Genomic DNA, 21,265 nt, shown 5'->3' on the forward strand with positions numbered 1-21,265 from the left:
GGGCTTTATAGTCCGGATGTGGCCTGGCGACGCCCTTCCCAACAGCTACTTCGGCCTGGTGAGGCGGCTTGTGGATGCCTGCCCACGGCTGTAAGTCATCAAGCGGTCCGTCTGCATCGAAGGTGCACGCCGGGCTTTCGCCCATGCAAAGGTGCACTGGGCTAAGATGGACGTCGTGAAGCTGGTGAAGGAGGGTCCGCCGGCGGGCAAGGAGCATCGCCACCCCGAGATGTACTATGAGGGTGTCCTGAAGGGTGCCCGTCTTGTAGCGGACGAGTGTACGAAAGATGTAATATTTGAGTAAACTTGCTCGTGTAATCCTGTATTATGAAAACTTGTTCATATGCGCTATGCAACGCTTGTTTGAATTTAAAATATTACCTTCTGTTCGGTTGTTTATCAAATCTGAGAGATGGCTAGTCGTCGGCTTCTGCCCCCATGCCACGAGTGCTGGGGTGTTCGGGATAAACCTGAGCACTCTTGTTCCCATTGTTGGGTCCTTCGAGGGAGGTGCTCAGCACAACGAACAAGGTAATCGGACTATAATGCGTTATCACTCTCACATAGCCATAGAATTCTATAATTTTAAATTTTGGCGAAGCCCCTAGTATTCAGAAGGCCGAATTCGGGGTGCTATACACGCCTTAAACCGGACAGGGCCGACTCCTCGCTCTAAGCAGCATAAGTCTTTAGGGACTTGAAACCTCTCGAACAGCGACCAGTCTCTTGCCTTATCATGACAGTCAGTTTTAGCTTTCTCTACTGAGGTGCTTAGCCCAGCAGAACCGGGGCACAATCGCAGTAGTTCTCCTAGTGCTACCTTAGCCGATATAGCGGAACCTAAGGTACCAAAACATGGGAGCCGGACAATCCCAACTATTGACCCAAGACATGATCCGGAGCTGATGCATATAATGCTATAAGTTTGGGGTGCCGCACTGTCGAAAGTGTTCAGACTTCTCACGCCGTATTATGGGGTATGCTTAAGCCCCTGGTGTATTGGCCGTACCAGAGTGTATGGGTGCTAGATGTCATGAATGAACACACACACACACACACACACACACATATATATATATATAAATGAAGAATGCAATAATAGTCCTAATGCAATGCATTGTTTATTCAAAAAGGTGCGTTAAAGCAGAATGATACAAGTAGTGCGATAAGAAAAGAGTAGGATTATTTGACATGTCCCTTCCAAGGGCAAGCTGAGGAATAGTATTAAAGCAAGTATTTCACTCATTATCGTAATCCACCTGGGAGTTCCGTGGTGTGATGTAGCTTTCTGCCTCCTTGGTTGCTGCATCATGTGTTCGGCAATCATGCTGCCGGATAGGGTTTCTAGAGATTAAAGTCCTGAAGGAGAAAAATAACAAAGCGGGAAGCCCCTAGTGCGGTTTAAGTCGTGTCTTGGAGCGTGCCGCAGTCGTGCCCCCTACCCACCTATGCCCATGGTATTTTTAATGCGCAGTTATGTACGCGTGGCACGGATTTTGCCGTTTGGCTGGGACCGGGGTGGGGGCCGCATTGCTTTGCAAGCTCAGAACGTGCCAGGCGGTCCAGTTGCCGATTACTCCAGACGCGCTTGAAGTTGTTCGGGTCCTTAATCGCCGAACTAGTGGATTGCCTTAAGAGGCTGCTTTGTGCTTCTGCTGCGAGGGCCGCAGTGTGCTCCTCCGTGTGGAGAGAGTGCTCTGTGTTTCCATTGACTGTGATGACCCCCCGATGTCCTGGCATCTTGAGCTTGAGATATGCATAATGCGGTACCGCATTGAATCTTGCGAATGTGGTTCGCCCGAGCAGTGCATGGTAGCCACTTCGGAACGGGACTATGTCGAAGATTAACTCTTCACTTCGGAAGTTATCCGGGGATCCGAAGACCACTTCCAGTGTGACTGAGCCTGTGCAATGGGCCTCTACACCTGGTATGACGCCTTTAAAGGTCGTTTTTGTGGGTTTGATCCTTGAGGGGTCTATACCCATTTTGCGCACTGTGTCCTGATAAAGCAGGTTCAGGCTGCTGCCGCCATCCATAAGGACTTGAGTGAGGTGAAATCCGTCAATGATTGGGTCTAGGACCAATGCGGCGAATCCGCCATGAGGGATACTAGTGGGGTGGTCCCTGCGGTCGAAGGTGATCGGACAGGAAGACCATGGGTTGAACTTTGGGGAGACTGGCTCCAACGCATATACGTCCCTGAGCGCACGCTTCCGCTCCCTCTTGGGGATGTTGGTTGCGTATATCATGTTCACCGTCCGCACTTGTGGGGGGAACCTCTTCTGTCCTCTGGTGTTCGGCTGCCGGGGATCCTCCTCGTCATCACTATGTGACCCCTTATCTTTGTTTTCGGCATTTATCTTGCCGGCCTGCTTGAACACCCAACAATCCCTGTTGGTGTGGTTGGCTGGCTTGTCGGGGGTGCCGTGTATTTGGCACGAGCGATCTAGTATACGGTCCAAACTGGACGGGCCCGGAGTGCTTCTTTTGAATGGATTTTTCCGCTGACCGGGTTTAGAGCCTTTGAATCCGGCATTGACTGCCGTATCCTCGGTATTGTCGCTGTTAATGCGGCACTTATGTTTGTTGCGATGTGACCTGCCATTGCCATCCTTGGTATTCAAAGTACCATGGTTCTTTGATATGTTATTGCTGCGAGCCAGCCAGCTGTCTTCTCCCGCACAAAAGCGGGTCATGAGTGTCGTGAGGGCTGCCATAGATTTCAGCTTTTCCTGACCAAGGTGCCGGGCGAGCCACTCATCGCGGATGTTGTGCTTGAAAGTTGCTAGGGCCTCTACATCCGGACAGTCGATGATTTGATTTTTCTTTGTTAGGAACCGTGTCCAGAATTGCCTGGCTGATTCCTTTGACTGCTGAATTATGTGGCTCAAGTCATCGGCATCTGGTGGTCGCACATAAGTGCGCTGAAAGTTGTCGAGGAATGCGGCTTCCAGACCTTCCCAACACCCAATGGACTCTGCCGGCAAGCTGTTGAGCCAATGCTGAGCTGGTCCTTTGAGTTTGAGTGGGAGGTATTTGATGGCGTGTAGGTCATCACCGCGGGCCATATGGATGTGCAGGAGGAAATCCTCGATCCATACCGCAGGATCTATTGTGCCGTCGTATGATTCTATATTTATGGGTTTGAAGCCCTCTGGGATTTGATGATCCATTACTGCGTCTATGAAGCATAAGGGGTGTGCGGCGCCTCTGTACTGGGCTATATCGTGACGCAGCTCAAATGAGTCTTGCCCGCTGTGTTCGGCCCGGCCGGACTTACTTTTACTGTATCCGGTGTGACGATTATCATCTCGCATAGTGGCGGGCCCTCGTGATCCGTAGATTGATCTTGCATGTTTTGCTTTGTCCTCCAATACGTCTCGCCGGTCTGGCGTATTTCCCCATGCCTTTTTATTTGAATGGCGTCGGGGTGCGGGCTGAGCTTTTGGCTGGAATGCCTCTCTGTCGCAGCCGCGAGGTGGCCGATCAGCCGCGTCATATGCCGGGGATGGTGCTTCCTCCTCCAGTCGGGGTAGCAACCTGCACTTTGGGTAACTCTTGGAGGGGCGTTCGAGTTTATATTCCTCGGCCGCCAGGACCTCAGTCCATCTGTCAGCTAGCAAATCAAGCTGATGCTACTTTTTCTTTAGGTTATTTGCCGTGGCTATAAGCCGGCGCTTGAAGCACTCTTGTTCGATGGGATCCTCTAGCACCACGAATTCATCATCGTCGAGGCTTGCCTCGTCTTCCAAGGGAGGCATGTAATTATCATCCTCCGCCTCTCCATCTACCGCTCTCTTAGGAGGGCTGGCTTCTCCATCCTCCTGCTCTAAATCTTACTGGAGGGGATTGTTATTGTCTTCGGCACTATCTGGAGTGCTATTATCTCCGGCGCTGGTATCCCCGCTTTTGACTTGGCGGGACTTAGAGCAGCGCCGTGTACGCCGGCGCTTGGGTTGCTTCTTGGAGGGGTCATCCTCCACTGTCCCGTCGCCATTGCCTTCTTTGGGTGTGTCCACCACGTATATGTCATATGATGAGGTGGCTGTCCAGTGCCCTGTGGGCAGTGGTTCCTCTTCGCCTCCCGCATCGTCGTCCATACTGTCGATGTCTTCGGGGTCGAAGTCGAGCATGTCGGTTAAGTCGTCGACAGTGGCTACTAAGTGGGTGGTGGGTGGGCGGCGAATTTCTTTGTCATCCGCATCCCAATCCTGCCAGACATAGTTCAGCCAGGATCCTCCTGACAAGGAGAGAGACCTTAATGAGTTCAGTATGTCGCCAAAGGGCGAGCGCTGAAAAATATCCGCGGAGGTAAACTCCATGATCGGCGCCCAATCGGATTCGATAGGAACGGGCACAGGCGGTTCGGAGTCCGTGGCTGGAGAAGGATCCGGCAGTTTGGCAACACGGCTCTCGTGAAGGGTAAGGTGATATTCGGCTCAATCGCTGCTGAGGATACGACCTCCGTGATAGGGTCTATCCACCCATCCATGGATGGCGCAACTGGCTCCGAATTGAGGCTCGGAGCGGCTGCCGGTGCGATCTCCTGAATACGGTCCGATGGTAGAGCTAAATCGTACTCATCGTGACCGCGTGGCGCACAAGGCAGGGGCTCGAATCCGTCGAAGATCAAGTCTCCGCGGATATCGGCCGTGTAATTTAAGCTTCCAAACCTGACCTGGTGGCCAGGGGCGTAACTTTCGATCTGATCTAGATGGCCAAGCGAGTTGGCCCGCAGTGCGGAGCCGCCGAACACAAAGATCTGTGAGGGGAGAAAAGTCTCACCCTGGACTGCATCGCTATCGATGATAGTAGGAGCCATCAAGCCTAATGGCGACGACACAGAGGAACTCTCAATGAAAGCACCAATGTCGGTGTCAAAACCGGTGGATCTCGGGTAGGGGGTCCCGAACTATGCGTCTAAGGCAGATGGTAACAGGAGGCAGGGGACACGATGTTTTACCCAGGTTCGGGCCCTCTTGATGGAGGTAAAACCCTACGTCCTGCTTGATTTATTCTTGATGATATGGGTATTACAAGAGTTGATCTACCATGAGATCGGAGAGGCTAAACCCTAGAAGCTAGCCTATGGTATGATTGTATGTTGTCCTACGGACTAAAACCCTCCAGTTTATATAGACACCGGAGGGGGTTAGGGTTACACAAGGTCGATTACAAAGGAGGAGATATCCATATCCGTACTGCCTAGCTTGCCTTCCACGCCAAGTAGAGTCCCGTCTGGACACGAGAGGAAGTCTTCAATCTTGTATCTTCATAGCCCAACAGTCCGGCTCTCCGGAGACCCCCTAATCCAGGACTCCCTCAAGGGTCCTGTTCATCAGGAGGGGTGTGGAGTACCACAAAACGGGACTCCACGGGATATTGTTCGTCTCCACCGTCGACCTCCTCCAGCCTCCACGGGCTCCTGTTCATCCAGCCTCCACCGCGCGCTACTCCACCGGCTACTGTTAAACCACCCCTCCACGGGCACCCCTCCACCGTCTACTGTTCATCCAACCCTCCACATCACGGGGTCCTGTTAAACCACCCCTCCACGGGCATCCCTCCACCGTCTACTGTTCATCCAGCCGTCCACCACACCATGGGGTCCTGTTCATCCAGAGGCAACGCCACCGCTCGCTGTTCATCCAAACACCCCCGCAACGCTCACTGTTCATCCCAGAGGCAGCATCGATTGGCTTCAGTTAGCAGCAGTAGCAAAGGAATCGCTCGATCGGGTTCAGTTAACAGCCATCGATCGATCGCTCGGGTTCAGTAACGCGTAGCCTACAGTGCAATTGCTCGGGTTCAGTTAGAGCCCAACGCCTCGCTCGGGTTCAGTTAGAGCCAACGGCTCGCACACACGCGCGTACGTGTACGAGAGAAACGTGCATTGCTCGGCCCCCGACCTCCCACCGTAACCGGGAAATCCCCAAAATTTTCCTCCCCCTCGCTTCTACCACAGTTTTTTCTGTCATGGACGGCCCAAAGAATGTCATGCAGCCGCGTCTCCGGCCCGCCCAGGACGAAAAGCCCATTTTCTGTCATGATTTTTTGTCATAGAATTAGGAGCCCACCACATCTATGATGACACCGGGTTTTGTCACAATTATCGTCATAGAAGTGTCATATGTATGACAAAAAAAAATCGTTCGGCCCAAAATGTCACGGATGTGTCTTTTTTTGTAGTGCTTGGGCCCTGCACGGACCCTAAAGCCCATAAGTCTACTCGGCCACAATCCGAATACAGCTCGGATCACATCCGACCATTGTCCTCGGATCCGACCTTGTAGGTTCCTTCCCTTAAGCGCGCGACCCCTTAGGTTCAAGCCGGCTTGGTCGCAGTTCGGATCACCTCCGGACTGCACAGTTGGTAGCGGCCTCTAGCAACGCATGCCGAACACCAAACAGACTATGAAGCTGGTTAGGCGAACCTATACATCATACTTCCAGTCCTTTTGCCACACGATATATGTTGTCGGGCTCAAGGTGAGTCTGTCATCCTTGTGTTAGTCCGACCTCTTTCTCGTTCCAGTGATGCCGACCACACTCAGATTATCTCTAATCCTTGTCACATGGACATGCTTATCCTGGTCGGATCACACGAGGGGCCCAGAGTATAACTCTCCTAATTGGAGGGGCAAATCCCATCTTGCTCGACCATGTCTCGCAACATGGGTCTGGACAAGCCTGAAACCTACCTTTGTAACTACCCAGTCACGGAGTAAAGTTTGGTTGGGCCAAAGCAAGTCTGTTACCATCCCGAGTACATGCGCCAGCTCAGGTCTTAGGACATAGAACATATGTTGTACTAGAGACTCACAAATGACATATCGCTGCGTCTCATAGTTGGGTCTGTCCAACTCGGACCTTATCTCGACTTGGATCCGACTACGTCGAATCCAACCAGATCCTTCCAAGTCCATATTATCCGGTTAGCATCCAATGCTCCATGGCTAGTGAGACCAAGCCATCGACCATGTCATATGCTAGTCTAGTTGGCTGCGCGTCCAGACAACCCTTTCGACTAGGGACCTTTTAGGACAGTCATCATACAATGCATAGTCCCACAAACAAGTCACGTACTTGCTGATACACATCATTGATAATGTCCAAGGACTATCTTTATTCATAAACACATTGGAAACATCATCATACATGATTGCCTCTAGGGCATATCTCCAACAGTCTCCCACTTGCACTAGAGTCAATCAAATAGACATCGAATTCCCATAGCTCTAACGTGCCCCTCATTCTTGGGTTGTGGAAGCAGCTTAGTCAATGGATCCGCAACATTTGCATCTGTGTGAATTTTGCATAACTCTACATCACCACTCTTTACGATCTTTCGTATCAGGTGATATTTCCGATCTATGTGCCTGACCTTGTGGTGATTCCTTGGCTCCTTGGCTTGTGCGATGGCACCAGAATTATCACAATAAAGGTCCAATGGTTTTACCGAGGTTGGGAAAATACCAAGATCATCCAGAAAGTTCCGGATCCAAACACCTTCCTTTGCAGCTTCACAAGCCGCAATGTATCCGGCTTCTATAGTAGAATCGGCCACCGTATCTTGCTTGGAACTCATCCAGCTCACTGCTCCTCCATTCATGACGTACACGAATCCGGACTGTGATCGAAAATCATCTCTGTCGGTTTTGGAAACTAGCATCGGCGTAACCCCTTACGATGAGCTCTTCCTCACCTCCATAAACTAGGAACATCTCTTTAGTCATTTTCAGGTACTTCAAAATAGTCTTTACCGCTGCCCAGTGACTCTCACCTGGGTTGGCCTGGTATCTACTTGTTAGGCTTATTGCAAAAGCAACATCGGGCCGCGTACATATCATGGCATACATGATGGATCCGATTGCCGAGGCATACAGACTCCTACTCATCCTGCTTCGCTCATCATATGTTGAAGGACTCTGAGTCTCGCTTGGCCTTATACCATGTAAGAGTGGCAAGAACCCTTTCTTTGCCTCACTCATGTTGAACCGCTTCAATACTTTATCTATGTACGTGCTCTGGCTTAAGCCGAGCAGCCTCCTTGATCTATCTCTATAGATCTTAATGCCTAAAATGTACATTGCCTCACCAAGGTCCTTCATCGAAAACTTACCATTCAATGACTCCTTGACTGAGTTCAGCATCGAAATATCATTTCCGATCAGTAGTATGTCATCCACATACAAGATCAAAAACACTATCGAGCTCCCACTTAACTGCTTGTATAAACAAGCGTCCTCATCGCTTTTGATGAAACCGAGACCAGTGACGACCTCATCAAAACGAATGTTCCAACTCCGAGATGCTTGCCTCAACCCATAAATGGATCTCTTGAGCTTGCATACTTTACTAGTGCTAGTCGGATCAACAAAACCCTCGGGTTGTGTCATATACACGTCCTCGGTTAAATTTCCATGAAGGAAAGCTGTTTTGACATCCATCTGCCATATCTCGTAATCGAAATATGCAGCTATAGCTAGTACGATCCTTACTAACTTCAGCTTCGCTACTGGCGAGTAAGTCTCGTCGTAGTCAATTCCTTGAACTTGTCCATAACCTTTAGCGACAAGCCAAGCTTTGTGGATCTGAACATTTCCATCCACATCGGTTTTCTTCTTAAAGACCCATTTGCAGCCAATGGCCTTTATGCCAGGCGGCGGATCAACCAAGTCCCAGACTTGATTTTCATCCATGGACTTTAACTCGGATCTCATGGCCTCTAACCATGCTTCGGAATTCGGGCTCACCATCACTTCCGCATACGTGGTCGGCTCATCGCTTTCTAGCAACAATACATCACGCACTCTGCGCAATCTTTCCGACCTCCGTGGTTTTGGTGCTGCTTCCACTACGGGTTCCCTGACTGACTCCGGTATGGTCTCATCACCCGCCGAGCCGTCCCCGAGTGGTACTCGAATTTCTTCGAGTCGGACCGTCCTCCCACTGGCCTCCTGACTGAGAAACTCTTTCTCAAGGAAAACCCCGTTCCGAGCAACAAACACTTTGTTCTCCTCCCGGTTGTAGAAGCTATATCCCAAGGTTTCCCTCGGATATCCCACGAATATGCATTTGTTTGACTTGGGTGTAAGCTTGTCTGACATAAGTCGCTTGACAAATGCTTCACAACCCCAAATCTTTAGAAAAGACAAACTGGGAGTCTTCCCGGTCCACATCTCATGTGGTGTCTTATCTACGGATTTTGATGGTACACTGTTAAGTGTGAAAGCTGCAGTCTCTAGAGCGTATCCCCAGAATGACAAGGGTAAATCTGATTTGCTCATCATAGATCAAACCATGTCCGACAAGGTACGATTCCTGCGTTCAGATACACCATTTCTCTGTGGCGTACCCGAAGGTGTGACCTGAGGTACTACACCTCTACTTTTCAGATGATCATCAAACTCTTGGCTCATTTACTCACCTCCACGATCAGATCGTAGAAGTTTTATAGTCTTGCCGAGCTGATTCTCAACCTCGTTTTGAAACTCTTTGAACTTTTCAAAAGTCTCTGACTTGTGCCTCATCAAATAGATATATCCATATCTACTCAAGTCGTCGGTAAAAGTCACGAAGTACTAATAGCCACCTCTGGCAGTTGTGCTCATTGGTCCACACAGATCACTATGTATTAGTTCCAACAGCTCGGAAGCCCTCTCACAACTCTTTGCGAAAGGAGACTTAGTCATCTTGTCGAGCAAGCATGGTTCACATGTCTCGAACGACCCATAGTCAGTCGAAGTTAGGAGTCCATCATCATGGAGATTCTTCATGCGTTTCAGACTAATGTGTCCAAGCCGGCAATGCCAGAAGTATGTCGGATTTATCGCATTAGGCTTATGCCTCTTGACATTCACGTTATAGACCGGTTCCTATTCTAGATTCAATATAAATAACCCATCAACAATGGGTGCAAAGCCATGGAACATACCATTCAAATAAATCGAACAACCATTGTCCTTTAAATTGAATTCATAACCCTGACACATCAAGCATGAGGCAGAAATAATGTTCTGACTAAGTGCAGGAATGTAATAACAATTATTCAATTCCAAAATAAATCCAGAAGGAAGCTGGAGCTGCATCATGTCGACCTCCAACACATCAACTCTTGCTTTGTTGCCGACCCTGATGTCAATCTCCCCTTGTGCTACACGCCTAGTTCTTACCAGCCCCTGCATCGAGTTGCAAATGTGAACAATCGATCCGGTATCAAATACCCAAGAGATGCTAGGTATGTCAGCAAGGTAAATGTCTATAACATATGCAACAAGTGTACCTTTGCCTGAAAAAGCATTCCCGGCCTTCTTGCCAGGCTCTGCAAGACACTTACTACAGTTCCTCTTCCAGTGACCAGTTTCCTTGCAATGATAGCAAATGGTCTTTGAGTCTGGTCCAGACTTCGGCACAGCGGCGGAGGTTACCGTCTCCGTGCCCTTTGCCTTAGCCTTTTCCTTGGACTAACTCTTCTTGAACTTAGCCGATTTATGCACCATCAACACTTGATGCGTGCCTTTCTTAATATCCTGCTCTGCCACTTTGAGCATCCCATGCAATTCAGTGAGCTTCTTATCCATGCCATGAATATGATAGTTCAAGATGAACGTCCCATAGCTGGGCGGAAGAGAACCCAGAACTGCATCAATAGCCAGCTCATCCAAGAGCGGGAAGCCCAACCGATCCAAAGCTTGCACATATCCGATCATCTTGATCACATGCAGGCTCAGTGGATCACCTTCTTCAGCTTACAATCCATCACAGATCGCTAGACGTTGAAACTTTCGGTCCTAGCCTGCACCTGAAACATGCTCTTGAGACTCTCGATCATATCGAAAGCCCCAACATCTTCGAAATTCTGCTGCAAATCAGGCTCCATACAAGCCAACATGAGGCAGCTAATCTCGTTTGATTCATCAACGAGTTTCTGGTAGGCATTCTTGGTTGTTGTTGGGGATATAACTACTGAGTATAAACCTCCCAGGAGGGGCCGGGTTATACCCATAAGGAGTTATCCATATTGAAGCCCATGAAGATAAGGAGCATGTCGCTTTACTATAATAGAGCCCAGGGCCCAAAGGCGGATTAGGGCCCGTAGACATAAACCTTCATAGGGTGTGTAACTTCTGTTGTAAGATAGGGGAGGATAGAAACCGAGCCATACATGTTTATGAGCCGGCCGGGATTCTATAAACTGATGGGCGTCAACCTGTGTATATAAAGGGACGACCCGGTGGCGGTTTGGGGACAGAAAACAACAACTCGAGAGCCAGGCAAAGCGTATTCGCTCCCTGGTCATCGAAACCCTAGCAATACCATCATAACTGGAGTAGGCTTTACCCTCACCGCAAGGGGCCGAACTAGTATAATTCCTTGCGTCCTTTGTCCACTTTAACCCCTTTAAGCTAACTACATTGCGATGGCTCCACGACTAAGTCCTCGCACTAGGACATCTTCCGTGACAACCCCACGACAGTTGGCGCCCACCGTGGGGCCATCGCACGATGGTTTCAAGTTCTTAGAGGGCAGCTTCGAAGGACTCAAGGGATATGTTGTGGGCCGGATGACCAAGAGTCGTCACGGCAAACTCTACATTGACGACGCAGGCTGGGGCCCCGAGGCCGGTTCAGTTGAGTACGGATATCGGGTCCCCTTCGGCAGTATTCACATCTTCATTGGCAAGATCGGCGAACCGGGCCCTGAGCCGAACATCTACATCGACATCTGTCAGGACCCCGATCCTAAGTCACACCGATCTAGCATGTAACACTTCATATCACTTTGCGGCCTCATGCACGGTATTCCCACGGGTGCCACCTTACCTGGCCCGGGACCGTTTGCGCCTTTTGGCTCACGTATATGATAATGTCGCTAGCATCCATATGACAGAGAACCCGGGCCGACATGGCTAGTCGTGAACCCAAAGCGGCACCAACCTATGGAGAGAGGCATACATGAATCACATCGAGCATGTCGGTCAGCAGCGTGTGAATCCGGGCTGTAGCACTGGACTAACAGGACTCCGGGAACCCGGGCTATAGCAGGCTAGGCAGGACTCCCGATGTCACCGTGTGACATTTCCCCGAAGGGACAGACACATGAACGAAGTGAAACACATGCCGGCCAGTCAAGTGTCCTGAGCAGTAGTGCTGGGCTAGCAGGACTCCGGTGAACCGGGCTGTAGCAGACTACTATGGCTCATGGAAGCACTAGACTACATTTCCCCATAAGAGAGGCTGCCAAGGATAAACAACTAGATTGTCGGATCCCACACATACCAAGCATTTCAATCATACACACAATATGCTCGATATGTGTAAATACAACATGGCATCACAACATAACTCTACGACTCAAGTATTTATTCATTAGGCTCTGAGGAGCGAGATATTACAAACATGGGTCTCATGACCCAACAATCATAGCATACAAATCAAAGCACATGCGGAAGCTTAACATGTTTGAGTACAGACATCTACAAATGAAAAAAAAACTAAGAAGCCTGACTATCTACCAGATCCTGCTGAGGGCACAAGATCGTAGCTGAGGTATCAAGCTAAACGTCGAAGTCCACGCGAAACTACTAGCGAGACTGAAGTCTCTCTGCAAAACATAAATTAAGCAAACGTGAGTACAAAAGTACTCAGCAAGACTTACATTAGAACTAACTACATATGCATCGGTAACAACAAAGGGTAGTGGAGTTTAACTGCAGCAAGCCAGCTTTGACTCAGTGGCTAACCTGAACTACGACTGCAAGCAACTCTTTTGAGGTGGCGCACACGAGTCCACATGTTCACCATATCAATACACCACTATGGATCCGCTCCCGTCTCCCTACGAGAACGCCATCCATAGCACTCACGCTTATCTTGCGCATTTTAGAGTATCCACTTTCACTTGTCTATGAACTGTATAGGCAACCAAGTAGTCCTTTACCGCGGACGCAGATATTCGAATAGATGATGTTAACCCTGCAGGGGTGTACTTCTTCACACACGCTCTCACCACTTACCGCCGTTTACATGACATGTACTCGGTAACCTTCAAGCGGAAGCCCAACGAGGGTGTCGGTCACGGCCTACCTAAACACTCAAGTCTCTAGTCCAGGTTTATCGCCTATCTAGGTTCCATCCGCAGGGAGTCCGGCCGAGGTTTCCACATACGGCCCCGGATGATGTGTACAGGGTTCTGAGACACCAAACGGGCGCCCGGCATGCCCGGCCACGGTGTATCTACCGCATCATAGCCCACCCCGGGTCGGCGCTACGCACGGCCGCCAACACATATCCTGTAAACACTAGAAACTAATTGCAACTCCTGGACAGAGGACTAGGGTGGTTAAGAAGCCGAGAGGGTCCATTGGTTTCGGGCCCAATGCGTGGTAGTAGCTAGTTCTTAAATCACACATACAGATCTCGGTGCTTAAAGACGGTTCCAATGAAACAACCCACCATGTACTCCTACAAGGCCTCTCATCGATACCTTTACCAAATCGTGTTCAACACACTTAGCTCACACACAGTAGGACATGTTCATCCCCGATGAATCAGACCTGACACAACTCTAAGCTATAGCAGGCATGACAAACAAACATGAATGAGTAGGCACATCAGGGCTCAAACAACTCCTACTCATGCTAGTGGGTTTCATCAATTTACTGTGGCAATGACAGGTCATGCAGAGGAAAGGGGTTCAACTGCCGCAACATGTAATAGTTGAATCGTTGTTGTCCTAATGCAGTAAAAGAGAGCAGGAGCGAGAGAGTGGGATTGTATCGGAATGAACAAGGGGGTTTTGCTTGCCTGGCACTTCTGAAGATAGTATAACTCTTCATCGGTGTCATCGATCACATCATCAAAGTAACGTCTACTGAGAGGGGACAATCACCGGCAAACACAAAAGAACCAACATTCACTGCAATGCACAATCAAATGAATGCCATGTCATGTTAAGGAACTAAGTTGACCTAATGCAGAAGTAAGCCAAGTTAATTGAAGTAGAATTCAAACAGGGTTAAACTCCAACTCCAAATGCTAGTTCATAAATTGCCCTAATCATTATTTATCCTATTCAGTTAGGTTAACTTATTCAATCATGCATGAAAGTGCCATAAACAGATTCTTCAATTTTTTTTGATAATTTTTCATATATAATTTATTTCATTTGGAGTTACGGTTGAATTTCTATGATTTTTAGAAGTTTATACTATTTTCTAGAATTTCCTGGTTATTAATAAATTCAGAAAATGTAATACTGCGTCAGCATTAGGTCATGCCGACGTCAGCAGGTCAACAGGCCCGGTCCAGGTCAAACCTGACCTGTGGGACCCGCGTGTCAGTGTCACATCTAACTAACAGTTCCTGTTGGTGCTAAGTAGGTGATTAACTTAACTAATCTAGGCTGGGCCCGCATGTCAGTGGCTCATCTAGTTAACTAAGTTAATTAACACTAATTACCTAACACTAATTAAACAGGGGCATGGGCCCACACGTCAGGACGCAGGGGAGGTCAAACAGGGGTCAAACCCTGCCGGTGTTGAGTCGCCGGCGAGGCCTAGACGGCGGAGGGGCTCGGATTTTTCCCTCCGGCGACCAAATTAGCAGCTAAGACCACCTACAGAGAGCTGGCACTCTTGCGCATCCATTGGAGCAAGAGAGAGAGGCTGCGGTGGAGTGAGCTCGCCGGAGTCGAGCTCGTGGCGGCGGCCGGGGCTCGGGCAACGACGGGTTCGGCGCTATGGTGCAAGGCAGGAGGATCTAGGGGTGGCTACGGTTGCGCGAAGACATGCTAAGCACGGTGGTGCGCTCGGTTGCGGCTCTAGGTGAAGGTGGCCACGGTGGCGACATGGCTGGGCGGCGGTGAGCTTCGGGCACGGTGGCGCTAGCGCTAGGGAACGTGCGAGGCGACGGGGAAAGTGGCGAATGGTAGAGCAGCTCACTGAGGACTCGCAGAGAAGCCCAGCGGGGTCGGGGAAGCGTCAGAGGCGGCGAATCGAAGGGCGGTGATCGTCGGGGAAGAGGACGGCGATGGCGTCGACGACGGCGCTCCAGGGCGTCCGGCGTCATGTGGCTCGGCAGAGAGGACCAGGGCTTCACGGCGGAGCTCGGGGGCGCGTCGGAGAGGCTCGGAGATGGCTGTGGCCGTGGGGGAGCTCGTCGGCGGCGACGACTGCGTTCAGTCGCGCTCGTGGAAGGGACTAGAGGGCAAAGGAGAGAGCATAGAGTGAGGGAGAGGAGCGAGGGGATTCCAGGGGGTGTGGCGTCGTCTGGGGTCGTCCAGGGCGTCGGCCGAAGCAAGAGGTAGCTGGCGTGCGATGGGCACATGCCGTCTGCCTACTGGAAGAGGTGGAAGAAGACCTCGGCGCCCCTGGTGGGCTGGGCCGATTCTCTCCTGGGCCTGGTTAGCAGGTGAGATTCTCTCTCTCTCTCTCTCTCTTATTTTTCTGTTATGTTTTCTATTTTCCATCTGTTTGTTTTGATTTAGTAGGGGTACTAAACAAATTTATTTGCTTCTGTAAATTATTGTATGGACTAGAGATATTATTCTAGAGCCCCACAATAATTTCCAAAATTATTGGGCATGTATTTCTTTTATAACAGAAATAAAGCCAATTCAAATACATTATGATTTAATTCAAATGTCCAAAATAAATATTTCTGTGACTCCAAAAATATTGGTTTGAATTTTCCCTCCTACCAATATTTTCTCAGAGTAACAGGAACATTTCCTTGCACTCATTTGATGAGAATTAAATGTTGATTATTTTTGAACTGGTTTCTAAGGGTTTCAACAAACCTCAATTCAACTTTCAGAAATTTTGGCCATGATGCATGAGTGCAGATGCAACTATTCCACTCAGGTATTCTAGGGCTGTGACAACTCACCCCCACTAAACAAGAATCTCATCTCGAGATTCAAGACGTGAGGTAAGAGGACAGAGGGGCACAAAACTATCACAATCTTGTCGATCCAATTACCCTTCCCGAAGATGTTGGTTCATTGCTCCAATTGATCTGGACGTCCTTGCTTTTGTGATCTTTATCTAACACGATGGCGACAGAAGAAACTCCATAGGACACGATCTCCTCGAAGATCGAGCACTCAAGATCAACTCGTGGAATGAGATGTTGGAACATCTTGAGTTGAGACACAAAGCACATCGAGAGGGATGGAAGGAAAAACAACAAGGTTTGATTTGGTGGGCAACAATTCCACACTTAGAGAGATGGTGGATGGTGTCAAGGTGGCGCGGAAATAATTTCCATGAAACCATAACGAGCACCTTGGGGAAGGTGACTCGTAGAATTATTCCCTCAAGTGGAAAAAAGAATTACTTTTGATATAAATATCATTGAAACTCTTTATGCCAGCCTAAGGCAGTCACAAACGATCATTCGAGGGAGTTCGGGAGAACGACACACTCGGGCTAGAAAGGACGATGTGAACTACCTTGTTGAAGACAACGCAAGGGATGATTTGCTTCCGCGTGCTCTCAAGAAGTTGAGCAATTCCATATTCATCAAGGTTCTACCAACATCCGTGTCGAGGATCCTGGCAACACATCTTACTACCTTGACGTATAGTGATGGACAATGCAGATGCATAGAAAGACAACCCTTTCTCAGATTTCACCTTAGCGAGGCCAAGGGAGCGAAATCTGGATGATCGACCGAGAGACATTTAGCACTCCGCTTCTGATGTTCTCCTTGATGTACTGGTTACCACATTCATGTTTTAAAGCATCAACATAACCATCAAGTAGTGGTCGGACTTCGGAATACAAAGGATCCATAGGGAATAACTTCTGGAGTAAATCCTACGAAATCCTTATGGGGAGGTGGCCAACTTCCTCAATCAAGATACTTCAGTAATAGGTCTTCCGGCTGGGTGTGTTGGCCACGACATCCACTTTACCGGTTATAGAGGGACCAATATTATAGTTCTTGGGGTATGTTCCAACCATCATATCTGCCTGAGATTCAGATTTGGTTGGTGTTAGGATATTCCAGACCCATCCAGTCTAGAAAGAAAATGAGAGTTTGCAACACAATTTGACGAGATGACATTGCGAGATTCTCGGGGAATGAACTATGATAGCAAGCTCCAAAACATGAGCTGGTTCTGCTACAAACATGTGAACACGCTATCCAAGACGAGCATGACCACATAGTAGTCTTATAATAAAACACTATCGAGTTCAGGTGGGGAACCATCATCAAGGATTTTGATGTCTTACGCAAGTCCATGGATTAGATCCCAAGCATAGACTCCTTTTCCTTGAACAAGTCAATTAGTGGCTTGGTGTGCTAGGAACACATATGGAGTGGAGGTAATTAATCTACCAAACCATAGAATACTTCGCACGTATGCATGACTGATTTGGGATGATTCCAAGGGAAACAAAACAATCTTTCTCAAACTCATGGCGGCAACTTGCACCAAGTGCACATGAATTCAAGGAAGTCACTTCTTCCATCCAAGCATAAGCTTCATGAACGGAACACGAAGAAGAGTTGGGGCTGCATAATCTCGTGGATCATCTCCTCCTCGTCCGATCTTCCTCGTACAGCTGGTAGTTGGTTCCCACGTATAGGCTCGCTTGAGAGGCGCAAGTGCACCACCTCTAACGGTATCCGTGCGTGCAGGAGGAACGTCGTGCGACGGACTGCTAGGTCTGATCACACAACCGGCGGCGAGTGGAGGTGTCTATTCGCAACACATGCAAACCCTAGTGACAACGCCGAAGCGATCAATCGCGTGAGTGTGTGGCACCTCCACTTTATATAGGCGTCCGTCGCAGGCTCAACACTTGGGCCTTGCACGGACCATAAAGCCCATAAGTCTACTCGGCCACAATCCAAATACAGCTTGGATCACATCCGACTAGTGTCCTCGGATCCGACCTCGTAGGTTCCTTCCCTTAAGCGCGCGACCCCTTAGGTTCAAGCCGGCTTGGTCGCAATTCGGATAACCTCTGGACTGCACAGTTGGTAGCGGCCTCTAGCAAGGCATGCCGAACACCAAACAGACTATGAAGCTGGTTAGGCGAACCTGTACATCATACTTCCATTCCTTTTGCCACACGATATATGTTGTCGGGCTCAAGGCAAGTCTATCATCCTTGTGTTAGCTCGACCTCTTTCTTGTTCCAGTGATACCGACCACAATTAGATTATCTCATAATCCTTGTCACATGGCCATGGTTATCCTGGTTGGGTCACACGAGGGGCCTAGAGTATATCTCTCCTGATCGGAGGGGCAAATCCCATCTGGCTCGACCATGTCTCGCAGCATGGGTCTGGACAAGCCCGAAACCTACCTTTGTAAATACCCAGTCACGGAGTAGCGTTTGGTTGGCCCAAAGCAAGTCTGTTACCATGCGCTAGCTCAGGTCTTAGGACATAGAACGTATGTTGTACTAGAGACTCACAGATGTCATATCGCTGCGTCTCATAGTTGGGTCTGTCTGACTCGGACCTTATCTCGACTCGGATCCTACTACGTTGAATCTGACCAGATCCTTCCAAGTCCATATTATCCGGTTAGCATCCAATGCTCCATGGCTAGTGATACCAAGCCATCGGACGTGTCATATGCTAGTCTAGTTGGCTGCGCATCCACACAGCCCTTTCGACTAGGCACCTTTTAGGACAGTCATCATACAATGCATAGTCCCACAAACAAGTCACGTACTTGCTGATACACATCATTGATAATGTCCAAGGACTATCTTTATTCATAAACACATAGGAAAGATCATCATACATGATTGCCTCTAGGGCATATCTCCAACACATACGTCTTCACAATCGACCGATGCTAGTACCGAAAGTACGACACCTCCGCGATCTGCACACATTTGGCTCGGTGATGTCCCACGAACTCACGATCCAGCAGAGTGTCGAGGGAGAGCTTCGTCAGAACGACGGCATAATGACGATGATGATGAAGCTACCGGCACAGGGCTTCACCTAAGCACTACGATGATATGACCGAGGTGGATTATGGTAGAGGGGAGCACCGCACACAGCTAAGAGATAAATGATCAACATGTGTGTCTATGGGGTGCCCCCTCCCCCGTATGTAAACGAGTGGAGGAGGGGGAGGGTCGGCCGTCTCTATGGTGCACCCTAGGGGAGTCCTACTCCCACCGGGAGTAGGATTCCCCCCTTCCAAGTAGTAGGAGTAGGAGAGAAGGAAGGGGAGGAGAGAAGGAAGGAAGGGGGTGCGCCTCCCACCTTTTCCCTTCCTCTCCTCTATTCCACTAAGGCCCAATAAGGCGCATATACTCCCCGGGGGTTTCCGGTAACCCCCTGGCACTCCGGATTATGCCCGAACTCACTTGGAACCATTCCGATGTCCAAACGTAGGCTTCCAATATATCGATCTTTATGTCTCGGCCATTTTGGGACTCCTCGTCATACCCGTGATCACATCCGGGACTCCAAAAAACCTTCGGTTCATCAAAACACATAAACTCATAATACTGATCATCACCGAACGTTAAGCATGCAGACCCTACGGGTTCGAGAACTATGTAGACATGACCGAGACTCATCTCTGGTCAATAACCAATAGGGGAACATGGATGCTCATATTGGTTCCTACATATTCTACGAAGATCTTTATCGGTCAAACCACATAACAACATACGTTGTTCCCTTTGTCATCCGTATGTTACTTGCCCGAGATTCAATCGTCGGTATCTCAATACCTAGTTCAATATCGTTACCGACAAGTCTCTTTACTCATTCCATAATGCATCATCCTACAACTAACTCATTAGCCACAATGCTTGCAAGGCTTATAGTGATGTGCATTACTGAGAGGGCCTAGAGATACCTCTCAGATACATGAAGTGACAAATCCTAATCTCGATATATGCCAACTCAACAAACACCATCGGAGACACCTGTAGAGCATCTTTATAATCACCCAGTTATGTTGTGACGTTTGATAGCACACAAGGTGTTCCTTCGGTATTCGGGAGTTGCATAATCTCATAGTCTGAGGAACATGTATAAGTCATGAAGAAAGCAGTAGCAATAAAACTGTAACAATCATAATGCTAAGCTAACGAATGGGTCTTGTCCATCAAATCATTCTCCTAATGATGTGATCCCGTTCATCAAATGACAACACATGCCTATGGTTAGGAAACATAACCATCTTTGATTAATGAGCTAGTCAAGTAGAGGCATACTAGGGACACTCTGTTTGTCTATGTATTCACGCATGTTCTAAGTTTCTGGTTAATACAATTCTAGCATGAATAATAAACATTTATCATGATATAAGGAAATATAAATAACAACTTTATTATTGCCTCTAGGGCATATTTCCTTCATCTGTCTCATAAACACTTCATGACGGTGTCCTGGACTAGGGGGTACTCACCACGTCGTCTCCCGATTTGTTAGATTGGGCCGAGGACCCCCATGGCTGTATACTCATGGGCCAGTTCAGACAGCTGCCACATACATGGAAGATTCTACAAGACTTGGTCATCAAGACAAGGACTCCTCCCCACCGGCGTATTCGGCTAGGACTCTTGTTATCCTAGGCCTCTGGTGCATTATATAAACCGAGGCCAGGCTAGTCGATAGATCATATACACACAATCATACCATAGGCTAGCTTCTAGGGTTTAGCCTCTCCGATCTCGTGGTAGATCAACTCTTGTAATACCCATATCATCAAGAATAAATCAAGCAGGATGTAGGGTTTTACCTCCATCAAGAGGGCCCGAACCTGGGTAAAACATCGTGTTCCCTGCCTCCTGTTACCATCCGCCTAGACGCACAGTTCGGGACCCCCTACCCGAGGTCCGCCGGTTTTGACACCGACATTGGTGCTTTCATTGAGAGTTCCGCTGTGTGATCGGCAAAAGGATCGATGGCTCATCTGCAGGTCAACTGCGATGCCGGCATCTTTGTCGCTGGCTCGACTGGTCACCTTGGCTCGACCGAGGACCATGCTCCATCTCCGATCGTCATGTTCGGACGAGGGCCTTCATCAACATCAACTCCGATCTCTATCAAGATCATGGAGGAATCATCCATGGAGCTCGGGGGCTCAACGTCAACATTGCCCTCGGGCGACCGTCTTGTTTTTCCGAATAGAAAACTTGTATCCGCTGCCACCACCTCTTAGAGCATCGCTTTGACGATCCCTTTGGTGGAATTGTGTGGAATTGAGTCTACAACAGCCATGCAAAATTTTTTCAAGTTCTGATGGAGGATTCTCCGACAATCTACG

The sequence above is a fragment of the Triticum urartu genome, chromosome 3 (assembly GCF_003073215.2).
Source record: "Triticum urartu cultivar G1812 chromosome 3, Tu2.1, whole genome shotgun sequence".
In the NCBI taxonomy this organism is placed as follows: Eukaryota; Viridiplantae; Streptophyta; class Magnoliopsida; order Poales; family Poaceae; genus Triticum; species Triticum urartu.